A 26418-nucleotide genomic window follows, 5' to 3' on the forward strand; every position below is an offset into this window, starting at 1 on the left:
AATGTGATGATCTAGTTTCGTTGGTGGAGGTTAAACACTTGATCGATGTATATATCAAATCAAATCAAATTTTATTTGTCACATACACACTGTTAGCAGATGTTAATGCGAGTGTAGCGAAATGCTTGTGCTTCTAGTTCCGACAATGCAGTAATAACCAACAAGAAATCTAACTAACAATTCCAAAACTACTGTCTTATACACACAAGTGTACGGGGATAAAGAATATGTACATGAAGATATATGAATGAGTGATGGTACAGAGCGGCATAGGCAAGATGCAGTAGATGGTATCGAGTACAATATATATGTATACATATGAGATTAATAATGTAGGGTATGTAAACATTATATTAGGTAGCATTGTTTAAAGTGGCTAGTGATATTTTAAATTTCCCATCAATTCCCATTATTAAAGTGGCTGGAGTTGAGTCAGTGTGTTGGCAGCAGCCACTTAATGTTAGTGCAGCCTTGCGAGGGTTAACGCGTTTAAATGTTTTACTCACCTCGGCTGCAGTGAAGGAGAGGCCGCATGTTTTGGTTGCAGGCCGTGTCAGTGGCACTGTATTGTCCTCAAAGCGGGCAAAAAAGTTATTTAGTCTGCCTGGGAGCAAGACATCCTGGTCTGTGACTGGGCTGGTTTTCATTTTGTAATTGACTGTAGACCCTGCCACATGCCTCTTGTGTCTGAGCCGTTGAATTGAGATTGTACTTTGTCTCTATACTGACGCTTAGCTTGTTTGATTGCCTTGCGGGAGGATTAGCTACACTGTTTGTATTCGGTCATATTTCCGGTCATCTTGCCCTGATTAAAAGCAGTGGTTCGCGCTTTCAGTTTCATGTGAATGCTGCCATCAATCCACAGTTTCTGGTTTGGTAATGTTTTAATCGTTGCTATGGGAACGACATCTTCAACGCACGTTCTAATGAACTCGCACACCGAATCAGCATATTCGTCAATGTTTTTGTCTGACACAATACGAAACATATCCCAGTCCACGTGATGGAAGCAGTCTTGGAGCGTGGAATCAGATTGGTTGGACCAGCGTTGAACAGACCTCAGCGTGGGAGCTTCTTGTTTTAGTTTCTGTCTGTAGGCAGGGATCAACAAAATGGAGTTGTGGTCAGCATTTCCGAAAGGAGGGCGGGGCAGGGCCTTATATGCGTCGCGGAAGTTAGAATAGCAGTGATCCAAGGTTTTGCCAGCCCTGGTTGCGCAATCGATATGCTGATACAATTTAGGGAGTCTTGTTTTCAGATTAGCCTTGTTAAAATCCCCAGCTACAATGAATGCAGCCTCAGGATGTATGGATTCCAGTTTGCAAAGAGTCAAATAAAGTTAGTTCAGAGCCATCGATGTGTCTGCTTGGGGGGGAATATATACGGCTGTGATTATAATCAAAGAGAATTCCCTTGGTAGATAATGCGGTCTACATTTGATTGTGATGAATTCTAAATCAGGTGAACAGAAGGACTTGAGTTCCTGTATGCTTCTGTGACCACACCACGTCTCGTTAGCCATAAGGCATACGCCCCCGCCCCTCTTCTTACCAGAAAGATGTTTGTTTCTGTCGGCGCGATGCGTGGAGAAACCAGCTGGCTGCACCGACTCCGATAGGGTCTCTCCAGTGAGCCATGTTTCCGTGAAGCAAAGAACGTTACAGTCTCTGATGTCCCTCTGGAATGCTACCCTTGCTAGGATTTCATCAACCTTGTTGTCAAGAGACTGGACATTGGCGAGAAGTATACTGGGGAGTGGTGCACGATGAGCCCGTCTCCGGAGTCTGACCAGAAGACCGCTACGTTTCCCTCTTTTACGAAGTCGTTTTTTTGGGTCGCCGGCTGGGATCCATTCTGTTGTCCTGGGTGAAAGGCAGAACACAGGATCCGCTTCGCGAAAGTCATATTCTTGGTCGTACTGATGGTGAGTTGACACTGCTCTTATATTCAGTAGTTCTTCTCGACTGTATGTAATGAAAACTAAGATGACCTGGGGTACTAATGTAAGAAATAACATGTAAAAAAACTAAAAACTGCATAGTTTCCTAGGAACGTGAAGCGAGGCGGCCATCTCTGTCTGCGCCGGAAGTACAGAAGAGTGTAATTGTTTTAGGCCAGCTGTTTTTAGTCAAGACGTTTGTGTTATTAATGTACAATGTTTTTGTTGTACTGTAAGTGTGTTTATAGTTTTGTTTAATGTTGTGTTAGTGTATATAAATAGTTTTCTGTCTGAAACGTTGTTCCCTCTGCTGCTATTAGACCAGGTCTCTCTGTATAAATAAAGGTAAAATAAAAAATAAGACAGCGCCTCAGGGAGACGGGACGGACAGCAGATCGTCCTCGCAGTGGCAGACCACGTGAAACAACATCCGAATATCACACCTGCGGGACAGGTACAGGATGGCAGCAACAACTGACTGAGTTACACCAGGAACGCACAATCCCTCCATCAGTGCTCAGACTGTCCGCAATAGACTGAGAGAGGCTGGACTGAGGGCTTGTAGGCCTGTTGTAATGCAGGTCCTCACCAGACATCACCGGCAACAACGTCGCCTATGGGCACAAACCCACTGTCGCTGAACCAGACAGGACTGGCAAAAAGTGCTCTTCACTGATGAGTCGTGGTTTTGTCTCACCAGGGGTGATGGTCGGATTCGTGTTTATTGTGGAAGGAATGAGCATTACACCGAGGCTTGTACTCTGGAGCGGGATTGATTTGGAGGTGGAGGATCCGTCATGGTCTGGGGCGGTGTGTCACAGCATCATCTGACTGAGCTTGTGTCATTGCAGGCAATCTTAATGCTGTGCGTTACAGGGAAGACATCCCCCTCCCTCATGTGGTACCCTTCCTGTAGGCTCATCCTGACATGACCCTCCAGCATGACAATGCCACCAGCCATAATGCTCGTTCTGTGCGTGATTTCCTGCAAGACAGGAATGTCAGTGTTCTGCCATGGCCAGCGAAAAGCCCCGATCTCAATCCCATTGAGCACGTCTGGGACCTGTTGGATTGGAGGGTGAGGGCCCCACAGAAATGTCCTGGAACTTGCAGGTGCCTTGGTGGAAGAGTGGGGTAACATCTCACAGCATGAACTGGCAAATCTTGTGCAGTCCATGAGGAGATACACTGCAGTACTTAATGCCACAACAGATACCGATTGTTACTTTTGATTTTGACCCCCAGTTCAGTATTTATTTTAATTTTATTCTGTTTTTTTGTTGTTCATCTTCATCAAGGGATCCAATAATTCTGGACTTCACTGGATATTGTATGGACAGTGTTTTCTTTTAAACTATGTATATGCACTGTCTCACTTAGCGTAGATCATACAGTAATTTTAAACTATGTATATGCACTGTCTCACTTAGCGTAGATCATAAAGTTATTTTAAACTATGTATATATGCACTGTCTCACTTAGCATAGATCCTACAGTAATTACCCTACAGTATACAGGAAAATCAACTAACACACACACACCAAACTCTGGCCCAGAGTTCTACGCTACCGGCTGGCTTGTTTGATATAGATACAGCTTTTTGGCATAGATCTTCATATTGTAGCAGAGAAGCTTCAAGTATCCCAAATGCCTGCGTTCTTAGTACCTGCTTTCAATGGTTTTCTTGCCCCTTTGCTTTTGTTGACGTAGATAAATTCATCCATCCCTATCCTGGGTGCTCCCCATACCGTAACACTGGTGGTTGTGCCACAGCTCCTGGCTTGATCCAGAGCAGATGGTTTATTTTCTGTCACTGCTGTGTGGGTGGCTGCTGAGGGGGTTGGCTGCTGAGAGGGCTGGCTGCTGGGGGGGTTGGCTGCTGAGGGGGCTTGCTGCTGGGGGTGTAGCTTCTGGGGGGGTTGGCTGCTGGGTGGGTTGGCTGCTGGGGGAGGACTGGCTGCTGGGGGAGGACTGGCTGCTGGGGGAGGGCTGGCTGCTGGGGGGGGCTGGCTGCTGGGTGGGTGCCTTGCTGGGTGGCTGGGTGCCTTGCTGGGTGGGTGACTGGCTGGGTGGCTGGGTGGGTGGCTGGCTGGGTGGCTGGGTGGTTGGCTGGGTGGCTGGATGGGTGGTTGGCTGGCTGGCTGGCTGGCTGGCTGGCTGGCTGGCTGGCTGGCTGGCTGGCTACTGGGTGGCTGGCTGTTGGCTGTGGCTGGCTGGCTGCTGGGCGGCTGGCTGGCTGGGTGGCTGGATGGGTGGTTGGCTGGCTGGGTGGCTGGATGGGTGGTTGGCTGGCTGGCTGGGTGGCTGGCTAGGTGGCTGGCTGGGTGGGTGTCTGGCTGGCTGGCTGGGTGGGTGGGTGGCTGGGGCTGGCTGTCTGGCTCTCTGCTGGGTGGCTGGCTGGCTGGCTGGGTGGCTGCTGGGTGGGTGTCTGGCTGGCTGGCTGGGTAGCTGGCTGTCTGGCTCTCTGCTGGGTGGCTGGCTGGCTGGCTGGGTGGTTGCTGGGTGGCGGTCTGGGTGGCTGGCTGGGTAGCTGGCTGGGTAGCTGGCTGTCTGGCTCTCTGCTGGGTGGCTGGCTGGGTGGCTGCTGGCTGGGTGGTGGGCTGGGTGGCTGGCTGCTGACTGGCTGGGTGGCTGGCTGCTGGGCGGCTGGGTGGGTGGCTGTCGGCTGGCTGCTGGGTGGCTGGCTGGCTGGCTGGCTGGGTGGCTTGCTGGCTGGCTGGGTGGCTGCTGGGTGGCTGGCTGGGTGGCTGGCTGGCTGGCTGGGTGGTGGCTGGCTGCTGGGTGGCTGGCTGGTGGGTGGCTGGCTGGCTGCTGGGCGGCTGGCTGGCTGGGTGGCTGGATGGGTGGTTGGTTGGGTGGCTGGATGGGTGGTTGGCTGGCTGGCTGGGTGGCTGGCTAGGTGGCTGACTGGGTGGCTGGATGGGTGGTTGGCTGGCTGGCTGGGTGGCTGGCTAGGTGGCTGGCTGGGTGGGTGTCTGGCTGGCTGGCTGGGTAGCTGGCTGTCTGGCTCTCTGCTGGGTGGCTGGCTGGCTGGCTGGGTGGCTGCTGGGTGGGTGTCTGGCTGGCTGGCTGGGTAGCTGGCTGTCTGGCTCTCTGCTGGGTGGCTGGCTGGCTGGCTGGGTGGCTGCTGGGTGGCGGTCTGGGTGGCTGGCTGGGTAGCTGGCTGGGTAGCTGGCTGTCTGGCTCTCTGCTGGGTGGCTGGCTGGGTGGCTGCTGGCTGGGTGGTGGGCTGGGTGGCTGGCTGCTGACTGGCTGGGTGGCTGGCTGCTGGGCGGCTGGGTGGGTGGCTGTCGGCTGGCTGCTGGGTGGCTGGCTGGCTGGCTGGCTGGCTGGGTGGCTTGCTGGCTGGCTGGGTGGCTGCTGGGTGGCTGGCTGGGTGGCTGGCTGGCTGGCTGGGTGGTGGCTGGCTGCTGGGTGGCTGGCTGCTGGGTGGCTGGCTGGCTGCTGGGCGGCTGGCTGGCTGGGTGGCTGGATGGGTGGTTGGTTGGGTGGCTGGATGGGTGGTTGGCTGGGTGGCTGGCTAGGTGGCTGGCTGGGTGGGTGTCTGGCTGGCTGGGTGGGTGGCTGGCTGGGTAGCTGGCTGTCTGGCTCTCTGCTGGGTGGCTGGCTGGCTGGCTGGGTGGCTGCTGGGTGGCGGTCTGGGTGGCTGGCTGGGTAGCTGGATGGGTAGCTGGCTGTCTGGCTCTCTGCTGGGTGGGCTGCTGGCTGGGTGGCTGGCTGGGTGGCTGGATTGCTGCTGGGTGGCTGGGTGGGTGGGTGGCTGGCTGCTGGCTGGCTGGCTGGCTGGCTGGCTGGCTGGGTGGCTGGCTGGCTGGCTGCTGGGTGGCTGGCTCACAGGGGACTGGGGAATGGCGGACTCAGTGAAAAGAGCATTTAGCTTATTATGACCGACACATATGTGGCAGCACACAGACGTCTTACAGCCTGCGCCACACACACTGACAATACACATACAAGCTCATAAACTGGTTGGACAGTTTCTGTCAAAAATGCTCTGTCAAATACACTTGCTTGACACTCGTGCATGGGAAATCTCCCTTTTCTGCTGTGTATGATATTAATAGTGATGCACCGATATGACATTTTTGGCCCTTACCGATATCCGATATAAAAATAATTTAGACACCTTTTAAGCATTCTAGTACAATTAAATAGTTAACACATACACATGGACTCAGCGGTCTAAGGCACTGCATCTCAGTGCACGAGGTGTCACTACATTCCCTGGTTCGAATCCAGGCTGTATCACATCTGGCTGTGATTGAGAGTCCCATAGGGCGGTGCACAATTGGCCCAGCATCGTCCGGGGTAGGCCGTCATTGTAAATAAGATTTTGTTCTTAACTGACTTGCCTAGTTAAGTAGAGGTTACACACACACAGGCCAAATAGTTATTTTGTTGCCATTTACGTATGTCCCCTTTACCAGTAAAACATCATAAAAACCTATTTCTTTCACTTACATGCTGTGCTGTTTCGTTGTTAATTCGTTCAGTCGTTTCATTCTCAACCAGGATTTCTATGGAACGTCGTTTGGGTCTTTGCATGTCAAATAACACTATTTGATGAGTCAAATAAGCTTGTTGACCAATCAGGACCTGAATATGGCTGCACGTCACATAATCATTTAACGCATTCATACATTCATTTTTTACGTAGTTATTACACATAGATTACACTCACTTGTATTTAATATCACAACGATTCATCGATATTAATGCTATGATCCTGGTAAAGTTGTCTCGCGCACCTATTGTGCTGGTCATAAAAAAAGCTAGATAGCTCATGGATGCAAACAATGTTCTTCCCCAAAAATATATCAAAACGACATCTGTTTCAGTTGCTATCGTTACATAGCTGACTATATAGCTAAGTGTGATCTAAAATAACCCTAATTTATAAGATGGTTCTTATTTGATTAATGGTGGTCGGACCCATCTATGTGAAGCAAGCCACAATAAGGATTAGCCACAATAGTGGAACAACTCATAACCCGGTCCAGTCGAGCCTCACCAGCCAGATGAAGCTAGCAGGCTGCTTATAGCTTTGGGCAACAGGGTTAAGTAGCTGGCTAGCTATTTCTTTTTCATGAACTTAAGTTCAAGTTCAGTAGGCGAATAACAAGTGGCTACCTAGCTATTTCTTACACAAGGATTCCTAAATCATTGCTAAGAATAATGAAAATGACTGCAGTTTCTACTGGTCATTGTTTTCAGGCTGGTTGTATTGGTGCAAGCTAGGTAACAAGCTAAATCTAGCTACTCCAGAAGTTGTGGTTGAACAAATAATGCTTTATTACCAACGCAGTATTGTAAACACATCGTTCATGGCCGGTGTTAGCTTGTTTGCAGACTTTGTTGTACATCTTTGACAGTGCTACTGATAGTAGTGGTGGTGCTTGCACTTGCAAATTCAGAACACACAACATTCTATAATAGAACTGTGTTATTTGTCCTGTCAAATAGTGTTATGTGGCGTGTATCTTTTTTGACACGCAAACACCCAAACGGTGTTCCATAGTATGTCGTGAAGCTAATAGCAGTGATGTTATTACTGTGTCACTCCGGTAGGGCAACATGTGTACCGGTGCTCGACCAGTCCGCGAAAGCCAATATCACCCACGACAGAGAACGGTTGATTGTCAAGGGCAATGAATTCCATTATCTTGACATTAATGGATTTCACCTTTTGAGTTGTCTCACAGAAATGTTCTTACTCTTTCAAATGACTGCTCAACTTGTTGACTGCTCGATCCACACAGCAGACATTGTGGGCTAGGTTAGGAATGCTGTGTTGCACGTGTAGGTCAACATTTTACGTGGCTCATTACGTCATGTACCTACGTTATATAGGTATGCATGGTAGCTTTGACATCGGGTTTTCACGTCGGCGTTAAACTAGATATCGGGCCGATACCGATGTTGGCATTTTTAGCTAATATTGTCCGATTCCGATATGTTCACCGATATATTGTGCATCCCAAGATGAGAACCATGTTGATGCATCTATATTGTGTTAAGGTTATTTCAGCTCTAAAGAAGAGACATAATAATGCAGATAATGAAAAATATATATTCTTATAAGATCCAGTGTTATTGTATTGTTTTACCTTTTATTTAACCAAGCAAGTCAGTTAAGAACAAATTCTTATTTTCAGTGACGGCCTAGGAACAGTGGGTTAACTGCCTGTTCAGGGGCAGAACGACAGATTTGTACCATGTCAACTCGGGGATTTGAACTTGCAACCTTTCGGTTACTAGTCCAATGCTCTTACCACTAGGCTACCCTGCCGTATAAAGCTAAAGGTAACATATCTTATCCTTCCACCCTCTGCTCAGAGTAAGGGAGATTATTATTCAGTTATTCTAAAAGTTTGCTTAATGACATTCTGATCGTAAATGGTGATGTCTACTGACGTGGGAGTCACCGATAGAGATGGAAAGATGTTTTAGAACTATGTTGACACAGACTCAAGTTCACAGTATTGTCAGCCTGGAGGAGGTGGACTTGTAATATTGACAACGTGATAAGCGTCAATATGCTAACGCTGACTTGTCCTCCTGACTTTCACTCTCTCTTACAGTCGACTATTATGAAAATACTACTTTCACAATCACAAATCAAATTCCCAGTACTTCCATGTATTTTTTTTATCAGAAGTCTCAAGGACATGTTTTGTCTTTCTCTTACAGTGAAAGCTATCAACACAATCTACCAGAATCAATGCTAATTTGAATACAATTTGCATGCTGTATGTAATGTATACATAATGTACATGAATTACAGTGCTCCATTTCACGTTGAATAGCCGGATATTACACTGAAATGCTTCAGGACCAAGAGACGGGTTATTTGTAATCTTATCTCTGGGGACAGACAGGAAGTCCTTATTGTCTGAGCGAAAGTGAAAAAAGCCTGTGAATGGGAGAGGATATGAAGGAGATAGATTGCAGTCAGATTGCTGTCAACAGTCTCTATCAGGGCTAAATTGTGTTGTTCAGCTCTGAAATGATGCTTTACTAAAATGGACATGCAAATATTAATCTGGGGGGGGAAACTCATTTTTGTTAAGCTACAGAAGTCTAAATGAGAATTTATGAGCAATATTTCAATTACTGATGCAGAAACAGGGAGGTATATATATCAACATTATGCTAATGGTTGTGGTCTCCTGTTCTGTTTCAGTGGTACTGCTGGACACCACGTCTGTTTTGGGAGAGCTAGGATGGAAGACCTATCCCATGAATGGGGTAAGTGTGTGCTTGCTTGCGCACACGTGCGTGTGTTAGCGCTGGGACGATAAACCAAAAATGATCGACACCGATCACCTGTCGCAGACATTTTGCTGATATCGGTCAGTACTGTAAGTAGCCTATACTAGAGAAATGTGGAGTTTGAAATGAAGCAAGTTTGCTAATATGTGTGATTGTTAATGGGACAATAGATGGTGGTACAACCATCAAACTAGTAGTAGTAGTTTTAAAGGATCATTAAAAAAACTGTGGTGCACATTAATGTACTTGTTGGGGACTAGGGTTCCAATTTTGGAACCCCCCACGTTCAGCTGGAAGGTGGCGCATGGAACGCAAAAATATTCCTAAAAATATTTAACCTCCATACATTAACAAGTCCAATGGCTCAAATGAAAGATAAACACCTTGTTTATCTACCCAGCAAGTCAGATTTCTAAAATGTTTTACGGCGAAAACATAGCACATATTTATGTCAAACCACCACCGAAGACACGGCTAATTTGCATAGCCAAGTTGAAAAAAATATGCAATCAACAAACGCAGGATTCAAAGAAAAATAATGCACTAACCTTTTGAAATCTTCATCAGATGACAGTAATATAACGTGTTACACAGTACATTTATGTTTTTTTCAATAATATGCTATATATTTCCATAAATCTCTGTTTACAATGATGCATCGTTCAAAAAATGCTATTCAAATGTCCTGAGAAATGACGATAGCTCCGGCAGATAATCTATCCTCTCCCCTCTGTTCCCTGTCAGCTAACAAGGAATACACATCATAAACTTTGACTAAATATGCATGTTCTACATATATATAGTTAGATACACTTCTTCTGAATGCAATCGCTGTGTTACATTTATTTTTAACGTTACAGGTTTCATTCACTAGGCTATACTATGAGACGGCGCTCAAAAAGTAGCATTATGGCTCCTCTATCTTGGAGTCCACATAAACCCAAATTTACCACATAAATATTCCCTTACCTTTGCTGTTCTTCCATCAAAAGACCTGGAAGGAATTATACTTACCAAAAACAGCGTTTAGTTTTGCAGTCTGTGTCTTTCGGTTCTCAAAAACGACACATTTCGGTTGAAATGTAGCCAAAAGTCAAGTGGATGCGCACCAAAACGTCGAACTTACATATTATATGTCGATTAAACTTGTCAAACTAACTTCATAATCAAGCTTTAACATGTTATAAAGGTGTACAGCAATCGTGAGGAAGAACAGAAACACAGGCACCGTTTAATCGATCTTGGAAAAAAGACAGGACTTGACCAGAGCGCGCATAAAAGTGACCTGTTTTTTCGCGTGACCGAAAGGTTTCGGCCAGCCAAAACTCTGGTGAGCCACGATTCTCACAATGAGAAGCCCCATTGAAAGCTGAGATCGCGCTGAAGACAGAGAGACTGTTCCCAGAACTGTAACTGCTTGGGAGGGTGGGGGCGATGACGTCAAAGTTGGGCCAACTTTTCTGATCACAAGAGAGAGTTTGGGAGAATGACTGCCCTGAGAGTTCTGCTTTACATACAGACATAATTTAAACGGTTTTAGAAGCTTTAGAGTGTTTTCTATTCAATAATATTTTTTGCATATATTTGCATATATTAGCAACTTTTGACAAAAAAAAATTATGTTTACTATGGGCACGCAATTACTCCAGCGGGGGCAGTAGACAGCCCTATCCCCATGAGGATAATTATTAATGTAATATACTTATTGTTCTATTTATCGTTATCACATCAATTCAGGCAATTTATCGCAGTATGGATTTCTGCCCATATCCACTAGCTCTACCGTGCATGTGATTCACTGCTGCACCCAGTCATGGTGTTTGTGTGGAGGATCCCACAGTTTATTCACAAACATAATGTCTTGGCTTGATCAATACCCAATCAATCATATTGATCAGCAGATGTGATAACGACCAATAATAATCCGATTCCCAGGTCTGTTGTATTTCCAGACCTCTAGAGAGAGGATAGTGAGTGAGATAATTAGCACAAGTCTCGAAGGAAAGTCTCACATTCAATCTATTTTCAATTTCCACCTTCACTTGATACTAAAGGGCCATATAAAGTTATAATGGACTCTTTCAATGTGAGTGAAAAGAAACGATTTGGATTTGTTCACTGGGATGTCTGGTACGAGCATGGCTGGGTCGAGCGTGAGGTGGCTGTCGCTTGTGGGTGAATAGATTGGACGGCTGACTGTCCATTCATGCTGGGTTATGACAAGAAGTCCTTGGTCTGTTCAGATTATTAACTATTGACAAACTGTTTTCCTTGTAGCTCTTTAACTCTTCTCTATATCCTCTCCGCTGTCTCTATCCTCTCCCCTGTCTCTCTATCCTCTCCCCTGTCTCTCTATCCTCTCCCCTGTCTCTCTATCCTCTCCCCCTGTCTCTCTATCCTCTCCCCCTGTCTCTCTATCCTCTCCCCCCTGTCTCTCTATCCTCTCCCCCTGTCTCTCTATCCTCTCCCCCTGTCTCTCTATCCTCTCCCCCTGTCTCTCTATCCTCTCCCCCCTGTCTCTCTGTCCTCTCCCCCTGTCTCTCTATCCTCTCCCCCTGTCTCTCTATCCTCTCCCCTGTCTCTCTATCCTCTCCCCTCTGTCCTCTCTATCCTCTCCCCTCTGTCTCTCTATCCTCTCCCCCTGTCTCTCTATCCTCTCTCCCCCTGTCTCTCTATCCTCTCCCCCTGTCTCTCTATCCTCTCCCCCTGTCTCTCTATCCTCTCCCCCTGTCTATCCTCTATCCTCTCCCCCTGTCTCTCTATCCTCTCCCCCTGCCTCTCTATCCTCTCCCCCCTGTCCTCTCTATCCTCTCCCCTGTCTCTCTATCCTCTCCCCCTGTCTATCTCTATCCTCTCCCCCCTGTCTCTCTATCCTCTCCCTCCCCTGTCTCTCTATCCTCTCCCCCTGTCCCTCTATCCTCTCCCCCCTGTCTCTCTATCCTCTCCCCTCCTCTCTATCCTCTCCCCTCTCCCCCTGTCTCTCTATCCTCTCCCCTCTCTCTCTCTATCCTCTCCCCTCTGTCCTCTATCCTCTCCCCTCTGCCTCTCTATCCTCTCCCCCTGTCTCTCCCCCTGCCTCTCTATCCTCACCCCTGTCTCTCCCTTTCTCTATCCTCTCCCCTGTCTCTCTATCCTCTCCTCCCCTGTCTCTCTATCCTCTCCCCCTGTCTCTCTATCCTCTCCCCCTGTCTCTCTATCCTCTCCCCCTGTCTCTCTATCCTCTCCCCTGTCTCTCTATCCTCTCCCCCTGTCCTCTATCCTCTCTCCCCACTGCCTCTCTCTCTATCCTCTCCCCCCTGTCTCTCTATCCTCTCCCTCTGTCTCCCTCTATCCTCCCCCTCTGCCTTCCTCTATCCTCTCCCTCTGTCTCTCTATCCTCTCCCCCTGTCTCTCTATCCTCTCTGTCTCTCTATCCTCTCCCCTCTGCCTCTCTATCCTCTATCCCACTGTCTCTCTATCCTCTATCCCCACTGTCTCTCTATCCTCTCCCCCTGTCTCTCTATCCTCTCCCCCTGTCTCTCTATCCTCTCCCCCTGTCTCTCTATCCTCTCCCCCACTGCCTTTCTATCCTCTCCCCCTGTCTCTCTATCCTCTCTATCCCCTCTGTCTCTCTATCCTCTCTATCCCTCTGTCTCTCTATCCTTCCCCCTGTCTCTCTATCCTCTCCTGTCTCTATCCTATCTCTCCCCCTTTCTATCCTCTCCCCCTGTCTCTCTATCCTCTCCCCCTCTGCCTCTCTATCCTCCTCTGTTCCCCTCTCTCTATCCTCTCCCCTCTGCTGCCTTTCTATCCTCTCCCCCTGTCTCTCTATCCTCTCCTCTCCCTCTATCCTCCCCCTTCTCTATCCTCTCCCCTCTGCCTTTCTATCCTCTCCCCCTGTCCTCTATCCTCTCCCTCTCTCTCTATCCTCTCCCCTCTGTCTCTCTATCCTCTCTCCCTGTCTCTCTATCCCTCTCCCCCTGTCTCTCTATCCTCTCCTCTGCCTCCCCTCCTCTCCTCTATCCTCTCCCCTGTCCCTCTCTCCTATCCTCTCCCCCCTCTATCCTCTCCCCCTGTCTCTCTATCCTCTCCCCCTGTCTCTCTCTCTCCCCCTGTCTCTCTATCCTCTCCCCTCTCCCTCCTATCCTCTCCCCTGTCTCTCTATCCCTCCCCCTGTCCTCTATCCTCTCCCCTCTGCCTCTCTATCCTCTCCCCTCTGCCTCTCTATCCTCTCCCCTCTGCCTCTCTATCCTCTCCCCCTGCCTCTCTATCCTCTCCCCCTGTCTCTCTATCCTCTCCCCTCTCTCTATCCTCTCCCCCTGTCTCTCTATCCTCTCCCCTCTGCCTCTCTATCCTCTCCCCCCTGTCTCTCTATCCTCTCCCCCTGTCTCTCTATCCTCTCCCCTCTGTCCCCTCTATCCTCTCCCCTGTCTCTCTATCCTCTCCCCTGCCTCTCTATCCTCTCCCCCTGTCTCTCTATCCTCTCCCCTGTCTCTCTATCCTCTCCCTCTGTCCCTCTATCCTCTCCCTCTCTCTATCTCCCTCCTCTCTATCCTCTCCCCCTGTCTCTCTATCCTCTCCCCTGTCTCTCTATCCTCTCCCCCTGTCTCTCTATCTCTCCCCTGTCTCTCTATCCTCTCCCCTGTCCCTCTATCCTCTCCCCCTGTCTCTCTATCCTCTCTATCTCTATCCTCTCCCCCTCTGCCTCTCTATCCTCTCCCCTGTCTCTCTATCCTCTCCCCCTGTCTCTCTATCCTCTCCCCTGTCTCTCTATCCTCTCCCCTCTCTCTATCCTCCCCCCTGTCTCTCTATCCTCCTCCCCCTGTCTCTCTATCCTCTCCCCTCTATCCTCTCCCCTCTGTCTCCTCTATCCTCCCCCTGTCTCTATCCTCTCCCTGTCTCTCTCTATCCCTCCCCTGTCTCCCTCTATCCCCTGTCTCTCTATCCTCTCCCCTCTGTCTCTCTATCCTCTCCCTGTCTCTCTATCCTCTCCCCCTGTCCCTCTATCCTCTCCCCCTGTCTCTCTATATCCTCTCCCCTCTGTCTCTCTATCCTCTCCCTCTGTCTCCCTATCCTCTCTATCCCTCCTGTCTCTATCCTCTCCCCTGTCTCTCTATCCTCTCCCCTGTCTCTCTATCCTCTCTCCCCCTCTGTCTCTCTATCCTCTCCCCTGTCCTCTATCCTCTCCCCCCTGTCTCTCTATCCTCTCCCTGTCTCTCTATCCTCTCCCTCCTGTCCTCTCTATCCTTCCCCCTGTCTCTCTATCCTCTCCCCCTGTCTCTCTATCCCTCTCCCCCTGTCTCTCTATCCTCTCCCCCTGTCTCTCTATCCTCTCCCCCTGTCTCTCTATCCCTCTCCCCTCCCCCCTGTCTCTCTATCCTCTCCCCTGTCTCTCTATCCTCTCCCCCTGTCTCTCTATCCTCTCCCCTGTCTCTCTATCCTCTCCCCCTGTCTCTCTATCCTCTCCCTCCCCTGTCTCTCTCCCCCTGTCTCTCTATCCTCTCCCCCTCTCTATCCCTCCCCCTGTCTCTCTATCCTCTCCCCTGTCTCTCTATCCTCTCCCCCTGTCTCCTCTATCCTCTCCCCCTGTCTCTCTATCCTCTCCCCCTGTCTCTCTATCCTCTCCCTGTCTCTCTATCCTCTCCCCCTGTCCCCTCTATCCCTCCCCTGTCTCTCTATCCCCCTGTCTCTATCCCTCCCCTGTCTCTCTATCCTCTCCCCCTCTCTCTATCCTCTCCCCTGTCTCTCTATCCTATCCCTCCCCCTGTCTCTCTATCCTCTCCCCCTGTCTCTCTATCCTCTCCCCCTGTCTCCTCTATCCTCTCCCCTGTCTCTCTATCCTCTCCCCCCTGTCTCTCTATCCTCTCCTCCTGTCTCTCTATCCCCTGTCTCTATCCCTCTCTATCTCTCTATCCTCTCCCCCTGTCTCTCTCTCCTCTGTCTCCTATCCTCTCCCCTGTCTCTCTATCCTCTCCCCTGTCTCTCTATCCTCTCCCCTGTCTCTCTATCCTCTCCCTGTCTCTCTATCCTCTCCTCTCTCTATCCTCTCCCCTCTCTGTCCTCTTCCCCCTCTCTATCCTCTCCCCCTGTCTCTCTATCCTCTCCCCCTGTCTCTCTATCCTCTCCCCCTGTCTGTCTCTATCCCTCTCCCCTGTCTCTCTATCCTCTCCCCCTGTCTCTCTATCCTCTCCCCTGTCTCTCTATCCTCTCCCCCTGTCTCTCTATCCTCTCCCCCTGTCTCTCTATCCTCTCCCCCTGTCTCTCTATCCTCTCCCTGTCTCTCTATCCTCTCCCCTGTCTCTCTATCCTCTCCCCCTGTCTCTATCCTCTCTCTATCCTCTCCCCTGTCTCTCTATCCTCTCTCCCCTGTCTCTCTATCCCTCTCCCCTGTCTCTCTATATCCTCCTCTCCCTCCTGTCCCTCCCCCTCCTCTCCTCTATCCTCTCCCCTGTCTGCCTCTCTATCCTCTCCCCCCCCTCTATGTCTCTCCCCCTGTCTCTCTATCCTCTCCCCCTGTCTCTCTATCCTCTCCCCCCTGTCTCTCTATCCTCTCCCCTGTCTCTCTATCCTCTCCCCCCTGTCTCTCTATCCTCTCCCCCCTGTCTCTCTATCCTCTCCCCCTGTCTCTCTATCCTCTCCCCCTGTCTCTCTATCCTCTCCCCTCCCCCTGTCTCTCTATCCTCTCCCCCCTGTCTCTCTATCCTCTCCCCCTGTCTCTCTATCCTCTCCCCCTCTCTCTATCCTCTCTCTCTATCCTCTCCCCCCTGTCTCTCTATCCTCTCCCCCCCCTGTCTCTCTATCCTCTCCCCCCTGTCTCTCTATCCTCTCCCCCTGTCTCTCTATCCTCTCCCCCTGTCTCTCTATCCTCTCCCCCTGTCTCTCTATCCTCTCCCCCTGTCTCTCTATCCTCTCCCCCTGTCTCTCTATCCTCTCCCCCTGTCTCTCTATCCTCTCCCCTCTCTCTCCTCTCCCCCTGTCTCTCTATCCTCTCCCCCTGTCTCTCTATCCTCTCCCCCCTGTCTCTCTATCCTCTCCCCCTGTCTCTCTATCCTCTCCCCTCTGTCTCTCTATCCTCTCCCCCCTGTCTCTCTATCCTCTCCCCCTGTCTCTCTATCCTCTCCCCTCTGTCTCTCTATCCTCTCCCCCCTGTCTCTCTATCCTCTCCCCCTGTCTCTCTATCCTCTCTGTCTCTCTATCCTCTCCCCCTGTCTCTCTATCCTCTCCCCTGTCTCTCTATCCTCTCCCCCCTGTCTCTCTATCCTCTCTCCCTGTCTCTCTATCCCTCTATCCCCCTGTCTCTCCTCTCCCCCTTTCTCTCTATCCTCTCCCCCCTGTCTCTCTATCCTCTCCCCCCTGTCTCTCTATCCTCTCCCCTGTCTCTCTATCCTCTCCCCCTGTCTCTCTATCCTCTCCCCCCTGTCTCTCTATCCTCTCCCCTGTCTCTCTATCCTCTCCCCTGTCTCTCTATCCTCTCCCCCTGTCTCTCTATCCTCTCCCCTGTCTCTCTATCCTCTCCCCCCTGTCTCTCTATCCTCTGTTCCCCCTGCCTCTCTATCCTCTCCCCCTGTCTCTCTATCCTCTCCCCTGTCTCTCTATCCTCTCCCCCTGTCTCTCTATCCTCTGTCTCTATCCCCTGTCTCTCTATCCTCTCCCTCTGTCTCTCTATCCTCTCCCTCTGTCTCTCTATCTCTCCCTCTGTCTCTCTATCCTCTCCTCCTGTCTCTCTATCCTCTCTCCCCCTGTCTCTCTATCCTCTCCCCTGTCTCTCTATCCTCTCCCCTCTCTCTCTATCCTCTCCCCCTGTCTCTATCCTCTCCCCTGTCTCTATCCTCTCCCCTCTGTTCTGCCTCTCTATCCTCTCCCCCTGTCTCTCTATCCTCTCCCCCTCTCTCTCTATCCTCTCCCCCTGTCTCTCTATCCTCTCCCCCTGTCTCTCTATCCTCTCCCCCCTGTCTCTCTATCCTCTCCCCCCTGTCTCTCTATCCTCTCCCCCTGTCTCTCTATCCTCTCCCCCTGTCTCCTCTATCCTCTCCCCCTGTCTCTCTATCCTCTCCCCTGTCTCTCTATCCTCTCCCCCTGTCTCTATCCTCTCCCCTGTCTCTCTATCCTCTCCCCCTGTCTCTCTATCCTCTCCCCTCTGTCTCTCTACCCTCTCCCCCTGTCTCTCTATCCTCTCCCCCCTGTCTCTCTATCCTCTCCCCCTGTCTCTCTATCCTCTCCCCTCTGTTCCCCCTGCCTCTCTATCCTCTCCCCCTGTCTCTCTATCCTCTCCCCCTGTCTCTCTATCCTCTCCCCCCTGTCTCTCTATCCCTCCCCTGTCTCTCTATCCTCCCCCTGTCCTCTATCCTCCCCTATCCCCTGTCTCTCTATCCTCTCCCTCCTGTCTCTCTATCCTCTCCCCCTGTCTCTCTATCCTCTCCCCTGTCTCTCTATCCTCTCCCCCTGTCTCTCTATCCTCTCCCCTCTGTCTCTCTATCCTCTCCCCCTGTCTCTCTATCCTCTCCCCCTGTCTCTCTATCCTCTCCCCCTCTCTCTCTATCCTCTCCCCCTGTCTCTCTATCCTCTCCCCCTGTCTCTCTATCCTCTCCCCCTGTCTCTCTATCCTCTCCCCTTGTCTCTCTATCCTCTCCCCCTGTCTCTCTATCCTCTCCCCTGTCTCTCTATCCTCTCCCCCTGTCTCTCTATATCCTCCCCCCTGTCTCTCTATCCTCTCCCCTGTCTCTCTATCCTCTCTATCCCTCCCTGTCTGTCTCTATCCTCTCCCCTCTGCCTCTCTATCCTCTCCCCTCTGCCTCTCTATCCTCTCCCCTCTGCCTCTCTATCCTCTCCCCCCTGTCCCTCTATCCTCTCCCTGCCTTTCTATCCTCTCCCCCCTCTGTCTCTCTATCCTCTCCCCTCTCTCTCTATCCTCTCCCCTCTCTCTCTATCCTCTCCCCTCTGTTCCCCCTGCCTCTCTATCCTCTCCCCCCTGTCTCTCTATCCTCTCCCCCTGTCCCTCTATCCTCTCCCCCTGTCTCTCTATCCTCTCCCTCCCTGTCTCTCTATCCTCTCCCCCTGTCTCTCTATCCCTCTCCCCTGTCTCTCTATCCTCTCCCCCTGTCTCTCTATCCTCTCCCCCCTGTCTCTCTATCCTCTCCCCCTGTCTCTCTATCCTCTCCCCCTGTCTCTCTATCCTCTCCCCTCTCTCTCTATCCTCTCCCCTCTGTTCCCCCTGCCTCTCTATCCTCTCCCTCCTGTCTCTCTATCCTCTCCCCCTGTCTCTCTATCCTCTCCCCCTGTCTCTCTATCCTCTCCCCCCTGTCTCTCTATCCTCTCCCCCCTGTCTCTCTATCCTCTCCCCCTGTCTCTCTATCCTCTCCCCCTGTCTCTATCTATCCTCTCTATCCTCTCCCCCTGTCTCTCTATCCTCTCCCTCTGTCTCTCTATCCTCTCCCCTCTCCCCTCTCTATCCTCTCCCCTCTCCTCTCCCCTCTCTATCTCTATCCCTCTCTCTCCCCCTGTCTCTCTATCCTATCCCCCCTCTGTCTCTCTATCCCCTCTCTCTATCCCTCCTCTCTATCCTCTCCCCTCTGTCTCTATCTCTATCCTCTCCCCTCTGTCTCCTGTCTCTACCCTCTCCCCCTGTCTCTCTATCCTCTCTGTCTCTCTATCCTCTCTCCCCTGTCTCTCTATCCTCTCCCCCTGTCTCTCTATCCTCTATCCCCCCTGTCTCTATCCTATCCCCTCTCTCTATCCCTGTCTCTCTATCCTCTCCCCTCTCTCTGTCCTCTCCCCTCTGTTCCCCCTGCCTCTCTATCCTCTCCCCTGTCTCTCTATCCTCTCCCCCCTGTCTCTCTATCCTCTCCCCTGTCTCTCTATCCTCTCCCCCCTCTCTCTCTATCCTCTCCCCCTGTCTCTCTATCCTCTCCCCCTGTCTCTATCTCTCTATCCCCCTGTCTCTCTATCCCTCCCTCTCCCCCTCCCCCTCTCTCTATCCTCTCCCCTCTGTATCCCCCTCTCTCTCTATCCTCTCCCCTGTCTCTATCCTCTCCCCCTGTCTCTCTATCCTCTCCCCCGTCTCTCTATCCTCTCCCCTTGTCTCTCTATCCTCTCCCTCCTGTCTCTCTATCCTCTCCCCCTGTCTCTCTATCCTCTCCCCTGTCTCTCTATCCTCTCCCCCGTCTCTCTATCCTCTCCCCTTGTCTCTCTATCCTCTCCCTCCTGTCTCTCTATCCTCTCCCCCTGTCTCTCTATCCTCTCCCCTCTGTCTCTCTATCCTCTCCCCTCTGTCTCTCTATCCTCTCCCTCTGTCTCTCTATCCTCTCCCCTCTGTCTCTCTATCCTCTCCCCTCTGTCTCTCTATCCTCTCCCCTCTGTCTCTCTACCCTCTCCCCCCTGTCTCTCTATCCTCCCTGTCTCTCTATCCTCTCCCCCTGTCTCTCTATCCTCTCCCCCTGTCTCTCTATCCTCTACCCCCTGTCTCTCTATCCTCTCTCCCTGTCTCTCTATCCTCTCCCCTCTCTCTCTGTCCTCTCCCCTCTGTTCCCCCTGCCTCTCTATCCTCTCCCCCCTGTCTCTCTATCCTCTCCCCCCTGTCTCTCTATCCTCTCCCCCTGTCTCTCTATCCCTCTCCCCCTGTCTCTCTATCCTCTCCCCCTGTCTCTCTATCCTCTCCCCCTGTCTCTCTATCCTCTCCCCCTGTCTCTCTATCCTCTCCCCCTGTCTCTCTATCCTCTCCCTCCTGTCTCTCTATCCTCTCCCCCTGTCTCTCTATCCTCTGTCTCTCTATCCTCTCCCCCCCGTCTCTCTAACCTCTCCCCCCCGTCTCTCTAACCTCTCCCCCCCGTCTCTCTAACCTCTCCCCCCGTCTCTCTATCCTCTCCCTCCTGTCTCTCTATCCTCTCCCCCCTGTCTCTCTATCCTCTCCCCCTGTCTCTCTATCCTCTCCCCCTGTCTCTCTATCCTCTCCTATCTGTGCCCCTGTTTTTCTTCCTTTTTCTCTGCCTTTTTCTCCATCTTCACCTCTCTGAAAGGTCCTCTGTCTTTCTGTCTACCTCTCTATTTTCTCTACCCCTCTGTGCATCTCGATCTTCTCTACCTCTTTGTGTATCTCTTTGCCCCTGTCTGTTTTTTCTTTGCTCTGTCTGCTGGTGTCAGGAGAGGAGAGGGGATTACACCATGTAGCTCGTTGTGACAGCCAGAGGCAGCAGAGAGAGAGAAGACCTGTCCTGTCTGCAGCTTTGACTCCATGATTAAGCTGTCAGACCCCTCTGCTCTGTCTCTCTCTCCTCTTCCTTTCACTCCTCTCTCCGCTCTCATCCCTTGCTCTCCACGGAAAACAGTTTGCCGATGAATATTTAACAAGGCACGGTAAGAGGGGCAGCTAGAGAAAGGGAAGGAGGTCTGGAGGGAAGAAGGGAGGTCTGAAGGGATGGAAAGGAGGCGGTAAAATAGTCTAAATCCCTTGCTACCTGCCGGAAGAGAGCAGTGAATCCCCTGTCTATTAGACACAGTCAGATATCTGAGCACGGCAGGTCGGAAGCAGCTAGCTCTAACACGTTATCATACAGGACATTATTGACAATGGTTATGCATACCTGAGAGGAACTATCTCTGTCGGTCTCTGTAGATAACAGGTGTTTTTGAAGATGACATTTCTGGCACACTCACTGTCTCAGACTACATATAGTTAAGCAGTGAGGTACAAGGAGGTGTGGTACAGTATATGGCCAATATACCACGGCTAAGGGCTGTTCTTATGCACGACGCAAAGCAGAGTGCCTGGACACAGTCCTTAGCCATGGTATATTGGCCATATATCACAAACCCCAAAGGTGCCTTATTACTATTATAAAGTGGTTACCAATGTAATTAGAGCAGTAAAAATAAATGTTTTGTCATACCCCTGATATACCATGGCGGTCAGCCAATCAGCATTCAGGGATCGAACAACCCAGTTTATAAATATAGATATATATTACAGTGCATTCGGGAAGTATTCAGACCCATTGACTTTTTCCACATTTACGTTACAGCCTTGTTCTAAAATGGATTATATTGTGTTTTTCCCATATCAATATACACACAATACCCCATAATGACAAAGCCAAAAACAGTTTTTTTCCTTTTTTTTTTGCAAATGTATATAAAAAAAAACAAATGTATATAAAAAAAAGTATTCATACTCTTCACTCAGTACTTTGTTGAAGCACCTTTAGCATCGTTTACAGCATAGAGTCCTCTTGGGTATGATGCTACAAGCTTGGCACACCTGTATTTGGGGAGTTTTTCCCATTCTTCTCTGCAGATCCTCTCAAGCCCTGTCAGTTTGGATGGGGAGCATCCAACCTGAATCAACAGATTGACCTGGAATACTTTTCCAACAGTCTTGAAGGAGTTCCCACATATGTTGAGCACTTGTTGGCTGCTTTTATTTCACTCTGCGGTCCGACTCATCCCAAACCATCTCAATTTGGTTGAGGTCAGTGGATTCTGGAGACCAGACATTACATTACATTTAAGTCATTTAGCAGACGCTCTTATCCAGAGCGACTTACAAATTGGTGCATTCACCTTATGAGATCCAGTGGAACAGTCACTTTACAATAGTGCATCTAAAACTTAAAAGGGGGGGGGGGGGTGAGAAGGATTACTTATCCTATCCTAGGTATTCCTTAAAGAGGTGGGGTTTCAGGTGTCTCCGGAAGGTGGTGATTGACTCCGCTGTCCTGGCGTCGTGAGGGAGTTTGTTCCACCATTGGGGGGCCAGAGCAGCGAACAGTTTTGACTGGGCTGAGCGGGAACTGTACTTCCTCAGTGGTAGGGAGGCGAGCAGGCCAGAGGTGGATGAACGCAGTGCCCTTGTTTGGGTGTAGGGCCTGATCAGAGCCTGGAGGTACTGAGGTGCCGTTCCCTCACAGCTCCGTAGGCAAGCACCATGGTCTTGTAGCGGATGCGAGCTTCAACTGGAAGCCAGTGGGAGAGCGGAGGAGCGGGGTGACGTGGGAGAACTTGGGAAGGTTGAACACCAGACGGGATGCGGCGTTCTGGTGAGTTGTAGGGGTTTAATGGCACAGGCAGGGAGCCCAGCCAACAGCGAGTTGCAGTAATCCAGACGGGAGATGACAAGTGCCTGGATTAGGACCTGCGCCGCTTCCTGTGTGAGGCAGGGTCGTACTCTGCGGATGTTGTAGAGCATGAACCTACAGGAACGGGCCACCGCCTTGATGTTAGTTGAGAACGACAGGGTGTTGTCCAGGATCACGCCAAGGTTCTTAGCGCTCTGGGAGGAGGACACAATGGAGTTGTCAACCGTGATGGCGAGATCATGGAACGGGCAGTCCTTCCCGGGAGGAAGAGCAGCTCCGTCTTGCCGAGGTTCAGCTTGAGGTGGTGATCCGTCATCCACACTGATATGTCTGCCAGACATGCAGAGATGCGATTCGCCACCTGGTCATCAGAAGGGGAAAGGAGAAGATTAATTGTGTGTCGTCTGCATAGCAATGATAGGAGAGACCATGTGAGCTTATGACAGAGCCAAGTGACTTGGTGTATAGCGAGAATAGGAGAGGGCCTAGAACAGAGCCCTGGGGGACACCAGTGGTGAGAGCGCGTGGTGAGGAGACAGATTCTCGCCACGCCACCTGGTAGGAGCGACCTGTCAGGTAGGACGCAATCCAAGCGTGGGCCGCGCCGGAGATGCCCAACTCGGAGAGGGTGGAGAGGAGGATCTGATGGTTCACAGTATCGAAGGCAGCCGATAGGTCTAGAAGGATGAGAGCAGAGGAGAGAGAGTTAGCTTTAGCGGTGCGGAGCGCCTCCGTGATACAGAGAAGAGCAGTCTCAGTTGAATGACTAGTCTTGAAACCTGACTGATTTGGATCAAGAAGGTCATTCTGAGAGAGATAGCGGGAGAGCTGGCCAAGGACGGCACGTTCAAGAGTTTTGGAGAGAAAAGAAAGAAGGGATACTGGTCATCTGATGCAGCACTCATCACTCTCTTTCTTGGTAAAATAGTCATTACTCAGCCTGGAGGTGTGTTGGGTCAATGTCCTGTTGAATAACAAATGATAGTCCCCTTAAACCCAAACCAGATGGCCCTTGCTACATATTCGTTGCCAGACCCACTGTCTCCAGGTCGTCTATGCAAGGTAAAGCTCCGCCTTATCTCAGCTCACTGGTCACGATAACAACACCCACCCATAGCACGCACTCCAGCAGGTATATCTCACTGGTCATCCCCAAAGCCAGCACCTCTTTTGGCCGCCTTTCCTTACAGTTCTCTGCTGCCAGTGACTGGAACACATTGCAAAAATCGCTGATGCTCAAGGCTTTTTTTTCTCCCTCACTAACTTTAAACATCTGCTATCTGAGCAGCTAACCGATCGCTGCAGCTGTACATAGTCCATCTGTAAATAACCCACCCAATCTACCTACCTCATCCCCATATTGTTTTTATTTACTTTCTGCTCTTTTGCACACCAGTATTTCTACTTGCACATCATCATGTGCTCATCTATCACTCCAGTGTTAATTTGCTCATTTGTAATTACTTCGCTACTATGGCCTATTTATTGCCTTACCTCCTCATGCCATTTGCACACACTGTATATAGACTTTTTCTATTGTGTTATTGACTGTACACTTGTTTATTCCATCTGTAACTGTGTTGTTTGTGTCGCACTGCTTTTTTATCTTGGCCAAGTCGCAGTTGTAAATGAGAACTTGTTCTCAACTAGCCTACCTGGTTAAATAAAGGATCATTTATTTATTTATTTATTTGATGGCGTATCAATGCAGAATGCTGTGGTAGCCATGATGGTTAAGTGTTCGTTGAATTCTAAAGAAATCATAGACATTGTCACCAGCAAAGCACATCCACACCTTAATAACTCCTCCTCCATGCTTTACGGTGGGAAATACACATGCAGAGATCATCCATTCACCCACACCGCTTCTCACAAAGACACACCGGCTGGAACCAAAAATCTCAGATTTGGGCTCCAGACCAAAGGACAAGTTTCCACCAGTCTAATGTCCATTGCTTGTGTTTCTTGGCCCAATCAAGTCTCTTCTCATTATTGATGTCCTTTAGTAGTGGTTTCTTTGCAGCAATTCAAACATGAAGGCCTGATTCACGCAGTCTCCTCTGAACAGTTGATGTTGAGATGTGTCTGTTACTTGAACTCTGTGAAGCATTTATTTGGGCTGCAATTTCTGAGGTTGGTAACTCAAATGAATGTATCCTCTGCAGCAGAGATAACTCTGGGTCTTCCATTCCTGTGATGGTCCTCATGAGAGACAGTTTCATCATAGAGCTTGATGGTTTTTGCGACTGCACTTGAAGAAATGTTAAACGTTCTTGAAATGTTCTGTATTGACTGACCTTCATGTCTTAAAGTAATGATGGACTGTCGTTTCTCTTTGCTTATTTGAGCTGCTCTTGCCATAATATGGACTTGGTATTTTACCAAATAGGGCTATCTTCTGTATACCAACCTTCCCTTGTCACAACACAACTGACTGGCTCAAACGCATTAAGAACAAAATAAATTCCACAAATGAACTTTTAACAAGGCACACCTGTTAATTGAAATGCATTCCAGGTGACTACCTCATGAAGCTGTTTGAGAGAATGCCAAGAGTGTTCAAAACTGTCATCAAGGCAAAGGGTGGCTATTTTAAAGAATTACTACATGATTCCAAATATAAAATATATTTTGCTTTGTTTAACACTTTTTTGATTCCATGTGTTATTTAATAGTTTTGATGTCTTCACTATTCTGTCTTCACTATTCTACAATGTAGAATATAGTAAAAATATAGAAAACCCACAGAATGAGTAGGTGTGTCCAAACTTGTAATTGGTAGTTAGGGCTTGAAGTGTAGGGTAGTGTAGGGCTTGAAATGACTGAAATTAAATTAGAAGCTAATTACAATAAGATTTTCCTTATGCAGTGCCTTGCAGAAGCATTCATCCCCCTTGGCGTTTTTCATATTTCATTTCTCTTTGCTTATTTGAGCTATTCTTGCCATAGTATGGACTCCAAATAGGGCTATCTTCTCTATACCCCCCTAATTGTCACAACACCACTGATTGGCTCAAATGCATTAAGAAGGAAAGTAGTTCCACAAATTAACTTTTTTTTTAAATTACCCCCTTTTCTCCCCAATTTCGTGGGATTTCGTGGTATCCAATTGTTAGTAGTTACTATCTTGTCTCATCGCTACAACTCCCATACGGGCTCAGGAGAGACGAAGGTCGAAAGCCATGCGTCCTCCAAAACCCAACCAAGCAGCACTGCTTCTTAACACAGCGCGCATCCAACCCAGAAGCCAGCCGCACCCATGTGTCGGAGGAAACACCATACACCTAGCGACCTGGTTAGCGCGCACTGCCCCCCGCCCGCCACAGGAATCGCTAGTGCTCGATGAGACAAGGATATCTCTACCAGCCAAACCCTCCCTAACCCGGACGACGCTAGGCCAATTGTACACCGGCTGAGACAGAGCCTGGGCGCAAACCCAGAGTCTCTGGTGGCCCTAGACCACTGCGCCACCCGGGAGGCCCCCCACAAATTAATTTTTAACAAGGCACACCTGTTCATTGAAATGCATTCCAGGTGACCATCTCATGAAGCTGGTTGAGAGAATGCCAAGAGTGTGCAAAACTGTCATCTTGGCAAAGGGTGGCTACTTTGAAGAATCTCAAATATAAAATATATTTTGATTTGTTCAACACTATTTTGGTTACTACATGATTCCATATGTCATTTCATAGTCTTCACTATTATTCTACAATGTAGAAAATAGTAAAAAATAAATAAAAACCCTTGAATGAGCAGGTTTTCTAAAAATGTTCTGGCACTGTATACATATTATATTATAGCCATCTTGGATCTACAGATAAACACACTATCCATAGACTACCTTTAACAGACACTGATAGCTTTTTAAAGATGTGGACATAACGACAGCCAACTTCTTTTAGCGGTGGTATTATTCTCTACTATAGAAAACAAGCTTAACCAAGTATCCAGTGTGTTACTTCCTTTTTAGAGTGGTGGAAAAACATCAAGTTCTACCCTCTTGGTTTACAGCTTCTGAGGTGAAGTCCGAGATATGGGCTCAGACAATTCCCTGCTACTGCTGGTTTCATTGTGTTGTTGCCTTTTCTATTCCAGGCCTAAGACTGAGTGTAAAGGGGCTTTACTCTTGTTGGGGTGCAGGCAGCATAGAAACCTGATTTA

General features: G+C 49.6%; 1 protein-coding gene across 3 annotated transcripts in view; it reads left to right on the forward strand.

The window, feature by feature from the left end:
• LOC118375979 (ephrin type-A receptor 3-like) overlaps nt 1-26418 on the forward strand; it is an 822287-nt gene that overhangs the window by 583015 nt on the left and 212854 nt on the right. Inside the window, exon 2 of one of the 3 annotated variants that reach the window (XR_008139810.1) lies at nt 9123-9187. The exons of the other annotated variants lie outside the window; for them this stretch is intronic. The gene's annotated coding sequence lies outside the window, so the exon portion shown is untranslated. The remainder of the gene's footprint in view (nt 1-9122; nt 9188-26418) is intronic. 3 annotated transcript variants of the gene reach the window in all.

The sequence above is a fragment of the Oncorhynchus keta genome, chromosome 7, assembly GCF_023373465.1.
Source record: "Oncorhynchus keta strain PuntledgeMale-10-30-2019 chromosome 7, Oket_V2, whole genome shotgun sequence".
In the NCBI taxonomy this organism is placed as follows: Eukaryota; Metazoa; Chordata; class Actinopteri; order Salmoniformes; family Salmonidae; genus Oncorhynchus; species Oncorhynchus keta.